This window comes from Petromyzon marinus, chromosome 24, assembly GCF_048934315.1.
Source record: "Petromyzon marinus isolate PM22_M1 ecotype Great Lakes invasive population chromosome 24, UKy_Petmar_22M1.pri1.0, whole genome shotgun sequence".
NCBI classification, from domain to species: domain Eukaryota; kingdom Metazoa; phylum Chordata; class Hyperoartia; order Petromyzontiformes; family Petromyzontidae; genus Petromyzon; species Petromyzon marinus.
Window position 1 is genome coordinate 18,948,194 of NC_133690.1, and position 19,269 is coordinate 18,967,462.

At 56.4% G+C, this 19,269-nt stretch overlaps 1 long non-coding RNA gene across 1 annotated transcript; it reads right to left on the reverse strand.

Annotated features, from left to right (window-relative positions):
* Positions 1-4,872: 4,872 nt before the first annotated feature.
* Positions 4,873-9,820, reverse strand: LOC142928929 (uncharacterized). Its single transcript, XR_012945254.1, has 2 exons — positions 9,702-9,820; positions 4,873-5,755 (listed from the first exon to the last, which is right to left on the reverse strand). It is a non-coding gene; the product is annotated as an uncharacterized LOC142928929 (long non-coding RNA).
* Positions 9,821-19,269: the final 9,449 nt, after the last annotated feature.

Consider the following 19,269-nt stretch of genomic DNA (forward strand, 5'->3'; position numbering starts at 1 on the left):
TGATTTCAGTGAAAGGAATTATGTTGCATTTCGCCTGTCAATCGCGTAGAGGGGAGAGCACGCGAACCCCCCCTCCCTCCCCGCGTCCACCAGAGGGGGCCGCGCGTTTCGCTGCACGCACGCGGCGCCTCCGCCAGGGGGAGGCGGAGACTCGCACGTGGCGTGCCGAGGTGACGCCGTGAGCCGTGTGCTGGTTGGTGAGTCAGGGGTAGAGCTGGGGCCCGTGCCTGATTGGTGAGTCAGGGGTAGAGCTGGGGCCCGTGTCTGATTGGTGAGTCAGGGGTAGAGCTGGGGCCCGTGTCTGGTTGGTGAGTCAGGGGTAGAGCTGGGGCCCGTGTCTGGTTGGTGAGTCAGGGGTAGAGCTGGGGCCCGTGTCTGATTGGTGAGTCAGGGGTAGAGCTGGGGCCCGTGTCTGGTTGGTGAGTCAGGGGTAGAGCTGGGGCCCGTGTCTGATTGGTGAGTCAGGGGTAGAGCTGGGGCCCGTGTCTGGTTGGTGAGTCAGGGGTAGAGCTGGGGCCCGTGTCTGGTTGGTGAGTCAGGGGTAGAGCTGGGGCCCGTGTCTGATTGGTGAGTCAGGGGTAGGGGTAGAGCTGGGGGCCCGTGTCTGATTGGTGAGTCAGGGGGAGGGGTAGAGCTGGGACCCGTGTCTGATTGGTGAGTCAGGGGTAGGGGTAGAGCTGGGGCCCGTGTCTGATTGGTGAGTCAGGGGTAGAGCTGGGGCCCGTGTCTGGTTGGTGAGTCAGGGGTAGAGCTGGGGCCCGTGTCTGATTGGTGAGTCAGGGGTAGGGGTATCCCGGGCTGACCCAGACGAGTTCGAGGCTCCGGGACCTCCCTCGGGGCCTCTCCGGCGACGCCACCGCACGCCAGCGGCCCGCGCGTCACGTGCCCCGCATGCAGTGACGCACGCGCTGCGTCACACGGCGATCTCGTGCGAGTCAGGACAAGCACGCCGAGTCGCTGTCTCAGAGACAGCGCCACCACGCACAGGAGGCGTCGGCTGCATGGCGCCTCCATGTCACAATCTTGGCTCGCAGCTCACCACCACCACAACCGTCAACCCGTAACGAGTAGGTCGTCTACACTGTGCCCGCACGCAGTGCATGGCGAATCACCAGAACAACGGAGTTGGTGGCGTTGGAGAAGATATGGAGGTGTGGGTCTCTTGGATACCTCATTTGCCAGTAACAAAATATGATAATTGTTTTTTTTGCCCTTTTATCTGGCAACAAAACTGACACCTTTTTTACAAGGAGCCATGTTTACATTGACCACAATACCTGCGGTCGGAACGCAAACAAAAAAACAACTCTGATAATGTATGCACTGTCCTTGAAATTGATTGGTCCACACCCAAGACAGCTTTCTTTAGAGCCTCGTCTCACATGGTGTGGACCAATCAATTTCAAGGACAGTGCATACATTTCTAGATTTAAAGCTTTCGTGACTGCAAGGATCCATACTCTTTGGTTCTGTTGGGTAAAGTCACGTAGGTATTATAAAATAACAAAAATCACGACGTTTCGGCCACAACACAAGCGGCCTTCATCAGGTGAAGGGATCAGGCTGTCTCGAGGACAGCGCTGGAATGAAACACAACCACGCTCAGACCGCGGACCTTTAAGCTGTGTGCGAGCAAACAAGGTGTCCTAACAAAGAAATTAGCATAAAAATTAGCATTTGATTGGCCGATTTTAGAAAAGAGGTGGTGTACGTGCCGGTGGACTTGTCGTTTGGCGCGGGGGGGGGGGGGGGAGTTTACCTATTCATGGTGTGAAAAGAGAATTTATAAGAGCTGCGAAAGTTTGGGGTACCACTACTTGAAAAATATACTGTACCATTGAAGTTAGTTTAATGTTTAGTTCGATTTAGAACATCTTTCCAATGGTTGCTTAAGTTGAAACCATCTTCAACCGAGAAGATTGTTTCAAATTAAGCAACCATTGGAAAGATGTTCTAAATCGAACTAAACATTAAACTAATTTCAATGGTACAGTATATTTTTCAAGTAGTGGTACCCCAAACTTTCGCAGCTCTTATAAATTCCCTTTTCACACCATCAATAGGTAAACTCCCCCCCCCCCCCGCGCCAAACGGCAAGTCCACCGGCACGTACACCACCTCTTTTCTAAAATCGGCCAATCAAATGCTATTTTTGATGCTAATTTATTTGTCAAGACACCTTGTTTGCTCGCACACAGCTTAAAGGTCCGCGGTCTGAGCGTGGCTGTGTTTCACTCCAGCGCTGTCCTCGAGACAGCCTGATCCCTTCACCTGATGAAGGCCGCTTGTGTTGTGGCCGAAACGTCGTGATTTTTGTTATTTTATTTTTTTACCTACGTGACTTTACCCAATAGAACCAAAGAGTATAGTGCATACATTACCAGAGTTGTTGTTTTTTGTTTGCGTTCCTACCGCAGGTATTGTGGTCAATGTAAACATGGCTCCTTGTAAAAAAGGTGTTAGTTTTGTTGCCAGATAAAAGGGTAAAAAAACAATTATCATGTGGGTCTCTGTCTGCCTCTCTCCCACGAGGTTGACGTTTAGCAAAGGAGCGATATCTTGTGGTGGTGAAGAGCATTGTGCTGCCCCGCTCGTCCATCGCCTGCCCCGTGCGAGACGTCGTGACTGCCCCGTGTGAGACGTCGTGACTGCCCCGTGAGACGTCGTGACTGCCCCGTGTGAGACGTCGTGACTGCCCCGTGTGAGACGTCGTGACTGCCCCGTGAGACGTCGTGACTGCCCCGTGTGAGACGTCGTGACTGCTCCGTGTGAGACGTCGTGACTGCCCAGTGTGAGACGTCGTGACTGCCCCGTGAGACGTCGTGACTGCCCCGTGTGAGACGTCGTGACTGCTCCGTGTGAGACGTCGTGACTGCCCCGTGTGAGACGTCGTGACTGCTCCGTGTGAGACGTCGTGACTGCCCTGTGTGAGACGTCGTGACTGCCCCTTGTGAGACGTCGTGGGCTATCGCTGGACTCGAGTCGTCTCGTGCCGCCTGAGGCTGCTGCGCCCTTCGCGTCCAGCCCGAGTTGGCGACTCCCGCTCCCATGGCCCAGTGCAGCCTCTCCCTCGCTCGCACTGCCAATGACCTCTCTGTCACCCCGCACCCTCAGCCCGCTGTAAACAATGCGGGGTGCGGGGGGCGAGGGGGCAAAGTTCATGGTGCACGCCCGGGGCAGGATGGGAGGCGGGGGGATGGGTGAGGGGGGCGGGGGGGTTGGTGTGGGGGGGTGCAGGTGTGGGTGGGGGGCTGCAGGTGTGTCTGTGGAGGTGCGTGTGAGGCAGCGAGGTGAGGAGTAGGGCTAGTACAGTGGTTGGCGCACCGCGCTCTCAGTCTTCTGCCACCTCAGTCGCAGGATGTTCCAGTCTGCCACTCAGCGTCTCTCTCCTGAGCGGTGTCACTCTCACGATGACCCCCCCCCCACACAACAGCTCGACTGCCCCCCCCCCATCCGATTGCAGCTGGAGCCGGGCCTGCGAGTGTTCTTGGTGAGGTGTGGAAGCCGCCAGACCACGAGCGTCGCTCCACCGCTCCTTGCAGCCCAGCGGATGTGCACAACATCTCTACGCGATCCACCAACCCTCGCCGGAACGAGCGCAGGCTATGTGATCGCTACCTGCACTGAAGCGGTGGCAAAGCCCCCCCGCCTCGCCCCCCGCCCCTCCCCTCGACACATCCGTGACCTCCTCGTGAACCCGGCCAGCACCGCGGCTGCGGGCCGCGTTATCTGCGCCGCCGCCACCGCGTAGCCGCGTCCCTGCCCCCCTCGACACCTGGGCGGGAGGGGGGGTCATGCCCGGGTCACCCACGCATGCGTCACGTCCAGGGGAACAGAGTCTGCCGTGAGCACGGGGGCTGCTGCGCAGATAGGGCAGCAGGTGGGGGGGGGGGGGGAGCGCAGGCTGCAGCATGGATACCGTGCAGGAGAAATGTCTCAGCGCCACGGTGCGGTGACAAAACACGCTGATACACGTGGGGGGGGGGCAGTTCTGATTGTGGGGGGCAGTGGTCTTGATACCAAAAATGTTGAGAGCGCTGAGATATGGAGATAAAGAGAGGGGGTGCAGAGAGGGAAGAAGAGAATGGAAGGCGCTCAATGGGAGGATTGTGAGGAGAGTGAGGAGAGGGCTCTGTGTCTGGCGGTGCAGTGGGAGCCCTCCAGAGAAGGCGTCGTGGCCTCCCCACATCGCACTCGTGGCTCTGCCCTCTCCGCGATTCAGGAATCGATGCTCATCTCGGTTGTGCCGGTTCCTCACAATCCGCACGCCGCGAGCGGCGACGTCGCGACGCACGCGGCTCGGAGCTGAGAGCCTCGCCCCTCCACTCTCTTCCGTCCCTCCCCTACCCTTTCGTGATCCCCAAGTACCTCTCTACCGCTGTCACTCTTTCCTCAATGCCTTGTGGCACGCCCCTGACAACTACATCGCTAATTCTGTCGTCGCTTTGTAAGCACGGTGAATTGCCTTGAGCGAATGCTCTCTGTATAAATACGAATTAGATAAGTCACGGCCTTCTTCTCAGCGTCACGGCGGGGGCCGCCTTCACCTTGAGCCTCTGACCTCACGAGGAGTTCCACACGAAAAGTCCGGGTCCAGCCCCGGGTGGAGCCCCCACCCTCCCCCAACTACCCCCCCCCCCCCTCCGCGGTGCTCGAGGGATGGGGTCCCACTCGCCCACGCCCGTATCATGGATTGAACTGTGGGGGGCAGCCGAGCAGGTGCTTCCGTGAGCATCCAGGGGGTGAACGCGGCCCAAGGTGGGCACGTTGACGAGGCTGGCTCGCCTACAGACCCCCTTGGCAAACTCGTGTGGTGTGAGACTCAACATCAGCCTCCCCAAAGCCTCTCCAAGCAGGCGGACTACAGTGCAGTCAATTTATATTTAACTTGTCACTAAATTAGTGACTACATTTATTTTGCATGTATTCCTTAGCCGTGGTCGACATCATCACATTTTTGTGTTTGTAGTGTTTATAATCATACACATTGACTTATTGTGTTTAAAAAAAAACCTCACAAAACAACTGAACCTTCGTTAGCAGTGCCACACACCGGGTAGCCCGGGGGGTGGGGGGGATGTAGCCGTTCTGACCCCGCAATCGCCCGCAGACTCAGCCCCGGTTCGCGTCCGAGTCCCGCGCGGGTTCAGTGGTCCCCCAGTCGCGGGTGCGACGGCCGTCACCGCGAGCCACGCGCCCAGGATGCGCGCGGCTCCGCTCCGCAGACTCACGCGGTGTTTGAACCGCGCGAGTCCTCACGGCGTTCGTCGAGCGCCGATGGCCAAGAGTTCAACACGAGGAGGCCCTGCTCCCCCACTGCGCCCGCGCCGCCTCCACCACCCCCAAGAACCCCGGGGACTGCAAATGCGAGGCCCCCCCCAAAAGAGGCCGGACCCCGCCAGTCGCGGCAACAGCAGCAGCTGCAGAGTTCCGTGAAGAGAGGCCGCGATTGGAGAGGCGCGGAGAGAAGAGGCGCGGAGGGGAGAGGCAAGGAGGAGAGAGGCGCAGAGAGAAGAGGCAAGGAGGGGAGAGGCAAGGAGGGGAGAGGCAGGGAAGGGAGAGGCAAGGAGGGGAGAGGCAGGGAGGGGAGAGGCAAGGAGGGGAGAGGCGGGGAGGGGAGAGGCAGGGAGTGGAGAGGCAGGGAGGGGAGAGGCAAGGGGAGTGCAAACAGGGATCCTGGCACCAATGCGAGCAGCTGTGGCTTGGGGAGCACAGGGGTCGTTTTGTCTTCCGCCTCGTGGGGGTCTGGGCTCTCCTGGCCGGAGGGAGGGACAGGGCGAGACACAGTACCACGCGTTACCATGCGGGAGTGGGGGCGGGGGGGGTCTCCGTGCCGAGTTCCGCGCAGGGTGGTGGTGGAAGGGCCGTCGGTGGTGAGCGGCAGGGGCCACGATTGGAACCGAGGTTCCACTGAGTCGCGTGCGCCTGGTAGCCTGCCGGTAGGACTTCCACGAGAGTCGCCTGCCGTCAACGTCCTGTGGCCGTGAGTTGCCGATTTTCCCGGTGGAGCGGGGTGGAGACGTGAGGGCACCAAGGTGGCGCGGGGTGGAGACGTGAGGGCACCAAGGAGGAGCGGTGTGGAGACGTGAGGGCACCAAGGTGGAGCGGGGTGGAGACGTGAGGGCACCAAGGTGGAGCGGTGTGGAGACGTGAGGGCACCAAGGTGGCGCGGGGTGGAGACGTGAGGGCACCAAGGTGGAGCGGGGTGGAGACGTGAGGGCACCAAGGTGGAGCGGGGTGGAGACGTGAGGGCACCAAGGTGGAGCGGGGTGGAGACGTGAGGGCACCAAGGTGGAGCGGGGTGGGGACGTGAGGGCACCAGACGGGCAGCCCACGCGTTAGCGCGGAGAGGGGCAAGGGCTGTGTGTTGTTAAATCTGTCTTTAAAGTGTTGGGAAATGATTTGGTTAATGTGGATGGCTTTCTATGTGTGTGTGTGTGATCATGCTGTGCGGGGAGCGTGCTGTGTATTAACGCTGTGTGGTGTTTGCGTGTGCAACTTGTGTGGCGTGGTGTGTGCGTGATGCACGTGGTGTGTGTGTGTGTGATGCACGTGGTGTGTGTGTGATGCACGTGGTGTGTGTGTGATGCACGTGGTGTGTGTGTGATGCACGTGGTGTGTGTGAATGCCCGTGGTGTGTGTGTGTGATGCACCTGGTGTGTGTGTGTGATGCACGTGGTGTTTGTGTGATGCACGTGGTGTGTGTGTGATGCACGTGATGTGTGTGTGTGATGCGCGTCGTGTGTGTGTGATGCCCGCGGTGTGTGTGATGCACGTGGTGTGTGTGTGTGATGCACGTGGTGTGTGTGTGTGATACACCTGGTGTGTGTGTGTGATGCACGTGGTGTGTCTGTGTGATGCACATTGGTGTGTGTGTGATGCACGTGGTGTGTGTGTGTGATGCACGTGGTGTGTGTGTGTGTGATGCACGTGGTGTGTGTGTGATGCACGTGGTGTGTGTGTGATGCACGTGGTGTGTGTGTGATGCATGTGGTGTGTGTGATGCACGTGGTGTGTGTATGATGCACGTGGTGTGTGTGATGCACGTGCTGTGTGTGTGTGATGCACGTGGTGTGTGTGATGCACGTGGTGTGTGTGTGTGATGCGCGTCGTGTGTGTGTGATGCCCGCGGTGTGTGTGATGCATGTGGTGTGTGTGTGTGATGCACGTGGTGTGTGTGTGTGTGATACACCTGGTGTGTGTGTGTGATGCACGTGGTGTGTCTGTGTGATGCACATTGGTGTGTGTGTGATGCACGTGGTGTGTGTGTGTGATGCACGTGGTGTGTGTGTGTGTGATGCACGTGGTGTGTGTGTGATGCACGTGGTGTGTGTGTGATGCACGTGGTGTGTGTGTGTGATGCATGTGGTGTGTGTGTGATGCACATGGTGTGTGTATGATGCACGTGGTGTGTGTGATGCACGTGCTGTGTGTGTGTGATGCACGTGGTGTGTGTGATGCACGTGGTGTGTGTGTGATGCACGTGGTGTGTGTGATGCACGTGGTGTGTGTGTGTGATGCACGTGGTGTGTGTGTGTGTGTGACGCACGTGGTGTGTGTGTGATGCACGTGGTGTGTGTGCATGATGCACGTGGTGTGTGTGTGATGCACGTGGTGTGTGTGTGATGCACGTGGTGTGTGTGTGTGATGCACGTGGTGTGTGTGATGCACGTGGTGTGTGTGATGCACGTGGTGTGTGTGTGATGCACGTGGTGTGTGTGTGTGATGCACGTGGTGTGTGTGCATGATGCACGTGGTGTGTGTGATGCACGTGGTGTGTGTGTGATGCACGTGGTGTGTGTGTGATGCACGTGGTGTGTGTGCATGATGCACGTGGTGTGTGTGATGCACGTGGTGTGTGTGTGATGCACGTGGTGTGTGTGTGTGATGCACGTGGTGTGTGTGTGATACACGTGGTGTGTGTGATACACGTGGTGTGTGTGCGATGCACGTGGTGTGTGTGTGCGATGCACGTGTTGTGTGTGTGATGCACGTGGTGTGTGTGTGATGCACGTGGTGTGTGTGTGATGCACGTGGTGTGTGTATGATGCACGTGGTGTGTGTGTGATGCACGTGGTGTGTGTATGATGCACGTGGTGTGTGTGTGTGTGATGCACGTGGTGTGTGTGTGATACACGTAGTGTGTGTGATGCACGTGGTGTGTGTGCGATGCACGTGGTGTGTGTGTGTGATGCACGTGGTGTGTGTGTGATGCACGTGGTCTGTGTGTGTGTGTGATGCACGTGGTGTGTGTGATGCACGTGGTGTGTGTGTGTGATGTACGTGGTGTGTGTGTGATACACGTGGTGTGTGTGTGTGATGCACGGGGTGTGTGTGATGCACGTGGTGTGTGTGTGATGCACGTGGTGTGTGTGATGCACGTGGTGTGTGTGCATGATGCACGTGGTGTGTGTGATACACGTGGTGTGTGTGCGATGCACGTGGTGTGTGTGTGTGCGATGCACGTGGTGTGTGTGTGATGCACGTGGTGTGTGTGTGTGTGTGATGCACGTGGTGTGTGTATGATGCACGTGGTGTGTGTGTGTGATGCACGTGGTGTGTGTGTGTGTGATGCACGTGGTGTGTGTGATGCACGTGGTGTGTGTGTGATACACGTAGTGTGTGTGATGCACGTGGTGTGTGTGTGTGATGCACGTGATGTGTGTGATGCACGTGGTGTGTGTGTGTGTGATGCACGTGGTGTGTGTGATGCACGTGGTGTGTGTGTGTGATGCACGTGGTGTGTGGGTGATGCACGTGGTGTGTGTGTGTGATGCACGTGGTGTGTGTGCATGATGCACGTGGTGTGTGTGATGCACGTGGTGTGTGCATGATGCACGTGGTGTGTGTGATGCACGTGGTGTGTGTGTGATGCACGTGGTGTGTGTGTGTGATGCACGTGGTGTGTGTGTGATACACGTGGTGTGTGTGATACACGTGGTGTGTGTGCGATGCACGTGGTGTGTGTGTGCGATGCACGTGTTGTGTGTGTGATGCACGTGGTGTGTGTGTGATGCACGTGGTGTGTGTGTGATGCACGTGGTGTGTGTGTGATGCACGTGGTGTGTGTGATGCACGTGGTGTGTGTGATGCACGTGGTGTGTGTGTGATGCACGTGGTGTGTGTGTGATACACGTAGTGTGTGTGATGCACGTGGTGTGTGTGCGATGCACGTGGTGTGTGTGTGATGCACGTGGTGTGTGTGTGATGCACGTGGTGTGTGTCTGTGTGATGCACGTGGTGTGTGTGATGCACGTGGTGTGTGTGATGCTCGTGGTGTGTGTGTGTGTGTGATGCACGTGGTGTGTGTCTGTGTGATGCACGTGGTGTGTGTGATGCACGTGGTGTGTGTGTGTGTGTGATGCACGTGGTGTGTGTCTGTGTGATGCACGTGGTGTGTGTGATGCACGTGGTGTGTGTGATGCTCGTGGTGTGTGTGTGTGTGATGCTCGTGGTGTGTGTGATGCACGTGGTGTGTGTGATGCACGTGGTGTGTGTGTGTGTGATGCACGTGGTGTGTGTGATGCACGTGGTGTGTGTGTGTGTGATGCACGTGGTGTGTGTGTGTGTGTGATGCACGTGGTGTGTGTGATGCACGTGGTGTGTGTGATGCACGTGGTGTGTGTGTGTGTGATGCACGTGGTGTGTGTGATGCACGTGGTGTGTGTGTGTGTGTGATGCTCGTGGTGTGCGCCGCATACCGAGCCGCAGGCTTCGCGTGCCGCGCGCTCCACCTCCGTGGCGGGGCACGCGCTCCGCCTCCACCGCGCGCGTCGGTTCTGGAACCAGACCTAGACGGGGGGCGGAGTCGGGGGGAGCGAGAGGGGGAGAGGTGGGGGGGTGGAGAGTGGGAGAGGTGGGGGGGTGGAGAGGGGGCGAGGCGAGGGGGTAAGGGCGGGCGGGGGTCGTTGGGGGGAACGTGAGCGGGGGGCCTCGTGTGCCGTGCCGGCCTTCATAGGTGCTCGCTAACAACACTTTCCACAAAAGTCTGTTGAGGCCATACGGGGGATCTTTGTCGTCTTTGGAGTAGCGGGGTGCGGTGGTGCAGTGGTTGGCGGTGTGTCCCGATCGCCAGGGTCCGGAGTCGCACCTGTATCCGCGAGTCTGAGATGTCGAGCCTGGCCGCCAGGATCCCCCGAGCCGTGGGGTCGGGGTATCGCGACATCGCGAACTCCGCCTCGAGCGCGGAGACCTGGAGCGGCGTGAACGCGGTGCGGGCGCGGCGGCGACCTGGGGCAGAGGGGGCGGACGGCAACGTTCCACCGCTTCCAACTTGATTCTGAGTGCCCGCGTGAGAACTCGCGAGACCAGGAGGAGTCTCGTTTACAAGAGTGACCTGGGTCATCAGATTGATTAAAGGCCAAACATAAAATAAAAACACAGAGCACAGCAATGGAACAACACAACCGAAAACTCGAGTTTGGATGTCTGAATATTCGCGTGGTGGATTACTCTACCGATGATCGGTGCCATTACTCGACTTTAATCGGATAACGCGACAATAGCTGTGGGGGGAAAGAGCATCACGTGTGCTCCCATGTGTGCCGCTGAACGGGGTGATGGGCGGGGCTTGGTGACGCTATCAACACCATCGTGGTAATGATGATGTTGGAATCACCGATTCTTAGATGATGATTATCAGCGAATGATGATGATCAGATGACGCTGGAGAATTAATCTAATTCCAAGTCAAAGCCAGAGTGAGTTTCTCCTCAAATGGTACTCATCTGCTTATATCCCTTAGCCAGTGGTGGAAATTACACATTCCTATGGCGGGACCGAGCCTCTCCATATGACAACCACTGTTGACTGCCCCCGCACTGTGGTGCTAACTTTTATCTTCGGATTGCGAGTCGCCCGCTGTGCCGGCCGAGCCTCGTGCCCGGTCAGAATGTTTGGGATCGTTGTTAGACGGTCAAGATGTTTGGGATCGTTGTTAGAGGGTCAAGATGTTTGGGATCGTTGTTAGACGGTCAAGATGTTTGGGATCGTTGTTAGACGGTCAGAATGTTTGGGATCGTTGTTAGACGGTCAAGATGTTTGGGATCGTTGTTAGACGGTCAAAATGTTTGGGATCGTTTTTAGACGGTCAAGATGTTTGGGATCGTTGTTAGACGGTCAGAATGTTTGGGATCGTTGTTAGACGGTCAGAATGTTTGGGATCGTTTTTAGACGGTCAAGATGTTTGGGATCGTTGTTAGACGGTCAGAATGTTTGGGATCGTTTTTAGACGGTCAGAATGTTTGGGATCGTTGTTAGACGGTCAAGATGTTTGGGATCGTTGTTAGACGGTCAGAATGTTTAAGATCGTTGTTAGACGGTCAGAATGTTTGGGATCGTTGTTAGACGGTCAGAATGTTTGGGATCGTTGTTATACGGTCAGAATGTTTGGGATCGTCGTTTCAGACGGTCAGAATTTTTGGGATCGTTGTTAGACGGTCAGAATGTTTGGGATCGTTGTTAGACGGTCAAGATGTTTGGGATCGTCATTTTAGACGGTCAAGATGTTTGGGATCGTTTGTAGAGGGTCAAGATGTTTGGGATCGTTGTTAGACGGTCAAGATGTTTGGGATCGTTGTTAGACGCGAAGCTTCTCACTGCCTCGGTTCTCTAGAGGAGCGCTCGGAGCCGTCACGGCGCTCAGTGCAGGCGCGTGACCTTTGTCCTTTGGTGTTACATGTTATTTATGTAGTTTATTGTAAAAAAATTCGGTCACACTCCCTATGATCACTGTTACATTGCATTTATGGCTTTATTTTGGTGATTTCGAAAACGTTTTTTGGTTTGGCCATGTTTTTGTTTATTGTAGTACGGAGTTAGACTGATGGCCTTAATCCTAGTTGTCTTGTGGTTGTTGTTGTTGTTTGACTTGCATCCCACTGGAATTTTTGCACACAGCGTTCTTGTACGGTGCTATTTCAGGAATATTTTGATGTTTTTTCCTGGATTTTCTGTTTGCACAGTCACATAGTCACTTTAAATGTTTTCTCGTTCATGTTTTTGTTTTTTGTTTGTTGCGGTTGCACCCGATTCAAGATCCGAATGGCTCACAGGGCTATACCAAATAAATGGAACTAAGTCAATTTTATTTTGTTTACATACGCGGCGCCTATCCGGCACAAATCCGCCACTCAAAGCGCCATCATCACATTCAAACTCAACATGAAATTCGAACTTCATGTACAAGAATAATAATATTATAATATACAACAGGGCGGTGGTGTTGTTGAGTTGTGGCTGTGAATGTGACGATGATGGAATCGAGTGTGTGGATTTATTCGGGGAGGTTGTTCCAGAGGTGTGGTGCTGCAGGTGACAAAGCTCTGTCCAACCACGTGGTTTGTGTGTTGGTTGGAGGAGCGTTTGGGTTGAGGAGCGAAGTCATCTGTTGTTTTGCTTGATCTGTGTGAAGATTCTGATGTAAGGTGGAGCATGGTTGTGTATGGCGGTGGTGCTGGTGGTGCTGGTGGTGCTGATGGTGTTGGTGGTGCTGGTGGTTGTGGCGGTGGTGCTGGTGGTGGTGCTGGTGGTGCTGGTGGTTGTGGCAGTGGTGCTGGTGGTGGTGCTGGTGGTGCTGGTGGTTGTGGTGATGGTGCTGGTGCTGGTGGTGCTGGTGGTGCTGGTGGTTGTGGTGATGGTGCTGGTGCCTGTGGTTGTGGTGATGGTGCTGGTTGTAGTGATGGTGCTGGTGGTAGTGCTGGTGGTGGTGCTGGTAGTTGTGGTGATGGTGGTGGTGCTGGTGCTGGTGGTAGTGCTGGTGGTGGTGCTGGTGGTTGTGGTGATGGTGGTGGTGGTGCTGGTGGTTGTGGTGATGGTGATTGTAGTGGTAGTGCTGGTGGTTGTGGTGATGGTGATGGTGCTGGTGCTGCTGATTGTGGTGATAGTGGTTGTAGTGGTGGTGCTGGTGGTTGTGGTGTTGTTACGCGCGATGCGACTCGTTCGTTTGCTCGCCGTGACGCCCGCTCAATTCGTCACTTCGGCCACTATCTCTCTCCGCTTTATGAGCCCCGGCCTTCCTTTCATTAAAACCCCGGGTATCTTCAGGCTATTATCAGACCTATAACGGGGTGGGGGGGGCACTAGCCGTGACCTAGCCCCTACCCCCAACAACTCCCACGTCGGATTGCCTGTGACGTGCGGGCAGCAGGGAGGGAGTGGTCGCTGCGGGGGACACGGGGTGGGAAGCGGGGTGGGGGGGAGCGGTGGCGCAATGGTTGACGCACTGCGCTACGAAACCGCCGAACCGAGTTCGACGAATATCTGAATCGGTCCTGGGCTTACCGTAGGTCGACTCAGCCTCAAATGAGTACCTGGTGCGTTGTGCAAACATCGCCACTAGGGAGACAAAGGCGGCCAGGCGTGGTGCTGGACACACGCCTTCTCGTGTGCCGTGCCGGTCTTCATAGGTGCCACTCGCTAACAGCACTTGCTCCTAAAGTCTGGTAAGGCTATACGGGGGATCTTTGTATTTATGTGAGAGGCGGTGCGTGTGTGTCTATATGCGCCTGTGTCCATCTGCATGTCTGTGTGTATCTGCATGTCTGTGTGTACGCCTGTGTCTCTATGTGTCTATGTGTGTCTGTCTGCACGCGTTTCCGTGCGCGCGTCCTCGTCAGGATGTCTCTCTCACCCGTGCAGAGTCGCTCGCCCTTCGCGTCGCTCTCCTCTGGGACCCCACGCGTGGTCTCCTCCTCCTCCGCCCTCCGGTGCGCGACCCCGGGGTTCCCCCTCTCCGAGGTGGTGATGGCAACGGGGTCGCGGCTCCCGCCAAGGGGACTCCTTCTGCCCAGTATCCCCTCGATGGAGTGAGACAGCAGCAGCTTGTGCGAGTGGGGTCCGCGCGCGGTCATGTCCCCGCTGAGGGGGGTCTGATGGGACCCCCCCGTTTGTGCCGCTGGCCCCGTGCCTCTGGTGGCGGGCGCGGCGCCGCTCCGTGAGGAATGAGACCGGGGCCGCGTGAACCCTGCTCGGACAGGAGCCGTAAACGTGACACTGCCGAGTCACACACAACGACACTCTCACGCACTCACTCTCACTCAACAACAACAACAGCAGCCCACATTCGCCGCTAAGTGACGGTCACGCCAGGCTAGGTGCACGTTGAGACCCACCGTCAAGTGTGGAAGGCTCGTTGCTGGCAGGCGGTCCCAGGTGTTATGGGTTGACTTGCTGAGATGACTGGCAGACACACACTACCTGGGCACCGAGTTATGCCAAGGCACACGCGCGTGTACACACACAAAGACAAAGATCCTCCGTGTAGCCTTAACAGACTGTAGGAGCAAGCGCTGTTAGCGAGCACCTATAAAGCCGGTCACGGCACGCGAGGGGTCGGTGGCAGCACCACACCCGGCCGCCTTTGTATCCCTAGTGGCGATGTTTGCACACTGCACCAGGTACTCATTTGAGGCTGAGTCGACCTCGGGGAAGCCCAAGACAGGTTCAGATAATCGTCACCGGTCTTGGCCGTAAGCGCTCGCCGAATTCGTAGCGCAGCGCGCTAACCGCTACCCTACAATTCCCCGACACACAAGCAGACACACGCATACATACACACATACACACATGAGCACAGCTTACTTGCAGGGCGTGAAATACACACACGTGGCCACTGCTTAAGGAAGCATAAAGTCCAAGTGTGTGTCTGTGTGTCTGTGAGGAGCAGTGGTGTAGCGGTTAGATCGCTGCACTATTAACCTGGCGACCTAAGTTCGATTGTTACCTCACGGCCAACACCAGCGACAATTATTTGAACCGGTGTTGAGCCTCCCCTAGATCGACTCAGCCTCAAATGAGTACTTGGTGTGATGCGTAAACATCGCCACAAGGGAGACAAAGATGGCGTGGTGATGGCCACTCACCCCACCGCGTGCCGTGCCGGCCTTCATAGTGCTACTTGCTAAACCGCACTTGCCATTACAGTCTGTTAAGGCTATACGGGGGAACTTTGTATGTTGTGTGTGCATGTTTTGGGACGTTTGCGCACACATGTTACACACGTGCGTGCATATTTCATGCACATGTGCTGCCACCCTGCACTACGCCTACCACCCCGTATCACCCCTATCGGGAATCACTCGGTACCTCGTCTGCGACCAGGATTGCCAGGTTCATGTTTTGGGTGAATCGTGGCCCAAAAAGTGCGCACAAAAGGAGCGGCCATTTGCACAATGCCCCGGCACAAAGTTAAATATGTTGATTAATTATAAGTCACATTTCACAAGGGCTTAAGACTATGCCCAGCTACGCACGAATTCGCCCGGTCTGGTAGCCCTGTCTGGGCAACTGGTGACAGTCCCTGCCACCCCGTGCCATCGTCACACGATGACAGACACGCAGCGAAGGTGTTCCTGTGGGAGATTGAGCGTGACTATATGCGAGTGTGTGTGTGGAGCGGCGTAGCGGTTAACGCGCTACGCTATGAACCCGGCGAACCGAGTTCGATTCCGGCTGACGGCCAACACCAGTGATCATCTGAACCGGTGCTGGGCATCCGCTAAGTCTACTCGGCCTCAAATGAGTACCTGGTGCGGTGTGTAAACATTGCCGCTCGAGAGACAAAAGCGGTGTTGGCCAACACCCCCTATTCTGCCGTGCCCGCCTTCATAGGTGCTCGCTAATAGCACTTGCCCCACACAGTCTGCAGGCTATACGGGAGATCTTTGCATTTATCTTGTGTACAGATGCCTTCTATGACCTCCTGTCCCAAGGGCTGGCTCAAGTGGCCCCTCGGGATAGAGTCATCTTCTTGGGTGACTCGAATGCCTGAGTAGGTCATGATTGAAGGGCATGGGCCAGATCAGCTCCGTAACAATGGTGGGTGGCTGCTCAACTTGTGTGCAAGCCCATGGGCTCGTTGACGGTCACACGGGGGATCGTTGTCCTGCATTTTGAACTCAACTTCGCCCCTTCCCCCGCGGCGCTTCCTTCCCCATTGTTGTTGTGACGGCTCCGTTTTGAGACACCCGACCCCTACGGAGAGGCGACCGCTGCAGAGAGGGGTGGTGAAGGGTGGTTAGGAGTGGTTAGGGCTGGTGAGGGGTGGTTAGGGGTGAGCGAATCCGTCATTCGCTGCGCGTGCTCCCCGGGGGATCGCGGCGGCGTTCGTGGGGAGCGGTGGCGCAGTGGTCAGCGCGCGCTCCGCTACCGACTCGGCCACACCGAGCTCCATTGGCCGCTCACAAATGACAGCGATAGCGAATGTTGTGAACCTGTCCTGGGCGTCCCCCTCGGTCGACTCAGCGCCATATACGAGTTCTGTACTCGGTGCGGCGTATAATCAATCATCGACACCGCAGAGACAAAGGCGGCCGGGCGTGGTTGTGGTCAACCACCTCCTCGTGTGTGTGTCCCGATACCGTCCTTCGTAGGTGCAACTCGCTAGTAGCACTTGCCCCAACAGTGTGTTCGAGGCTATACGGGATATCTTTGTCTCTGTGGTTATTTCCGCGCAGGGAGCGCCCTTAATGGACCCCCCCCCCCCACATCGCTAATTGGAGGGGACAGCTCCGCGCCGCGCTAATTGGACGCGGCTCCATCAACTCGCGTGCCCTTCCTCCCGCACCCCCTCGCCTCCCCCAACTCCCGTGCCTCCTCCCCTCCCACAACTCCCGTGCCCCCTCCCCCAAACTCCCCTCCTCTCGCGAGAGACAAGCGCGCTGCTTTGTTCGCTCTGTGGCCTCGTTTTTGGAACTGGAGGTTTTCGATCCTCTCCGCCACCGGAGGAATATGGGGGGTGGGGGCGGGGGTGGGGGCGTGGGATCGGCTGTGAGGTTACGCGTGGGCGTTCAATGGGGTCGCTTTAATGGGTTCCTAATGGGGACGATTTCTCGGTTGTTGGAGGCGACAGTCGATATCCCATCACGGTGACTCGCCTGGGATGCATAGGGCACCGCGGGGGTGAGGACGACGATGGCGAGTATATTAAAAAATCACGTGTGTACACACAGACAAAGGTTTGCCGTGTTGCCTTTAACAAACTGTAGGGGCAAGTGTTGTTGGCGAGAACCTATGTAGGCCGGAACGGCACACGAGGGGGTGGGTGGCCAACACTACGCCCCCCCGCCTTTGTCTCCCGAGTGGCGATGATTACACAGCGCATCGGGTACTGATTTGAGGCTGAGTCGACACACACCCACACAGCCACAGACGAGCGAGCACAGAAGCTCACGTTGGGTCATCAGCCGCGGGGTTTCGCGGAATCTGGAGTCGTGCATCATTGTCCATTACTCCCGCAATCACCACATCCTCCCACGCGAGACTCCCTCCAGACACGCACCAGTCAGTAGTCGGGGGCTTTTAACCGCTCCAACCTCCATCAAACACAAGCATAGCTGGGCTATATGATTATTGAATATGTTATTCAATTATTCAAATCTTTCACATGGCCATAACCTTGAGTTGGAACATACCTCCTTGACAGGGGTGTCCGGCCAGGGTGGAAATGCCGCACGCAGAGCGACCTGGGTCGCGTCGCATCCACACAGTGAGTTCATGCTCAAATGGCCGTACTCGTCCACGTTCCTATGACGAGGGGAGTCCATCCATAGGACAATCGCTGTTGATTTGACCATAAAGTGGTGCTCATTTCATCTAACCCGAGATGGAGGGATGATGATGGGCTTCGTCAAATCCCCCGAACAGGAGTTGGACTCGCGACCTTCAGATCGCGAGCCGCTCGCTCTGCCGCTGAGCCACGAGGCCGATATCGGCCTCGGTAGCGATTTTAGGGGAGACTGCGTGGGGACACAAGGTGCTGTAGGCTTGGGCTGCGAGGTGACCAGAAGATGGCTGCACAGTCATGAATTCGCGAACCCATCTGTGCGGAGCTTTGAGCGTCACACCCTCGTAATACAGCAGCACAGCGCCGGGGTTTCTCCGGGTTCTCCGGTTCCCAGGTGGCAGGACCCACGTAAAATCTCGCCTTGAGACTCGGTGAGGAATTCCTGGGTAAAGAAATGACGCTCCGTGCGCTGGCCGCCGACATGCTCCGACTCGACACGACTGCACACACCGCTCCTGTGCCCGGCCCAGTCGGAGCTTGTCGGTGGCCAGCTATGAAAGCCGGGCCAGGGACAGAGGCCCTGTCTCCAGCATCATTCGCGATGCTGGCAGCAGCCAAGGACGTGTCCGCTACCTCCACCGCTCGCCCCACTGAGCGAGCGGGGCCTAGCGGGAGAGCCCCCTCCCCGTTCCAACACGGGGTCCCAATGTATTAATGTCACATTGAATTAGAAATGGGGCTGCGTCGCGGGGGGGAGCGTGAGTGGGGGGGGGTGTGGGGGGGGCTTTACATTCGCCGAGGCAAAATCCCGGGCGTCACGAAGCTACGGGCTCACTCTGTGGCGAGAGTCGCGGCGGAGGCCGTGAGCACGAGAAAGAGGCTCAGAGAGAGAGAGAGACAGAGACGGGCATAGAGAGAGACACACAGAGACGGGCTCAGAGAGAGAGAGAGAGACAGAGACGGGCATAGAGAGAGAGAGAGAAACAGAGACGGGCATATAGAGAGAGACACACAGAGACGGGCTCAGAGAGAGAGAGACAGAGACGGGCATAGAGAGAGAGACAGAGACGGGCTCAGAGAGAGAGAGACAGAGACGGGCATAGAGAGAGAGAGAGACAGAGACGGGCTCAGAGAGAGAGAGAGACGGGCATAGAGAGAGAGACACACACAGAGACGGGCATAGAGAGAGAGAGACACACAGAGACGGGCATAGAGAGAGAGACAGAGACGGGCACAGAGAGAGAGAGAGGTGAGACGCGAAAGAGACGCACACAGGGAGCGCTGAAGAGAGGGCGATGGAGGAGAGATGGAGGGAGAGCGCGACACACACTTAGACACAGAGATAAATACACACACAGAGACACAGGGACAAATACACACACAGAGACACAGAGACAAATACACACACAGACAATAGACAAATACACACACAGAGAAACATAGACAAATACACACACAGAGACACTTAGACACAGAGACACAACACAGAGACACACTTAGACAGATAGACAAATACACACTTAGACACAGAGATAAATACACACACAGAGACACAGAGACAAATACACACACAGACAATAGACAAATACACACACAGAGAAACATAGACAAATACACACACAGAGACACTTAGACACAGAGACACAACACAGAGACACACTTAGACAGATAGACAAATACACACTTAGACACATAGACACATAGACACTTAGACACAGAGACACATAGACAAATACACACACACTTAGACACAGAGACACATACAC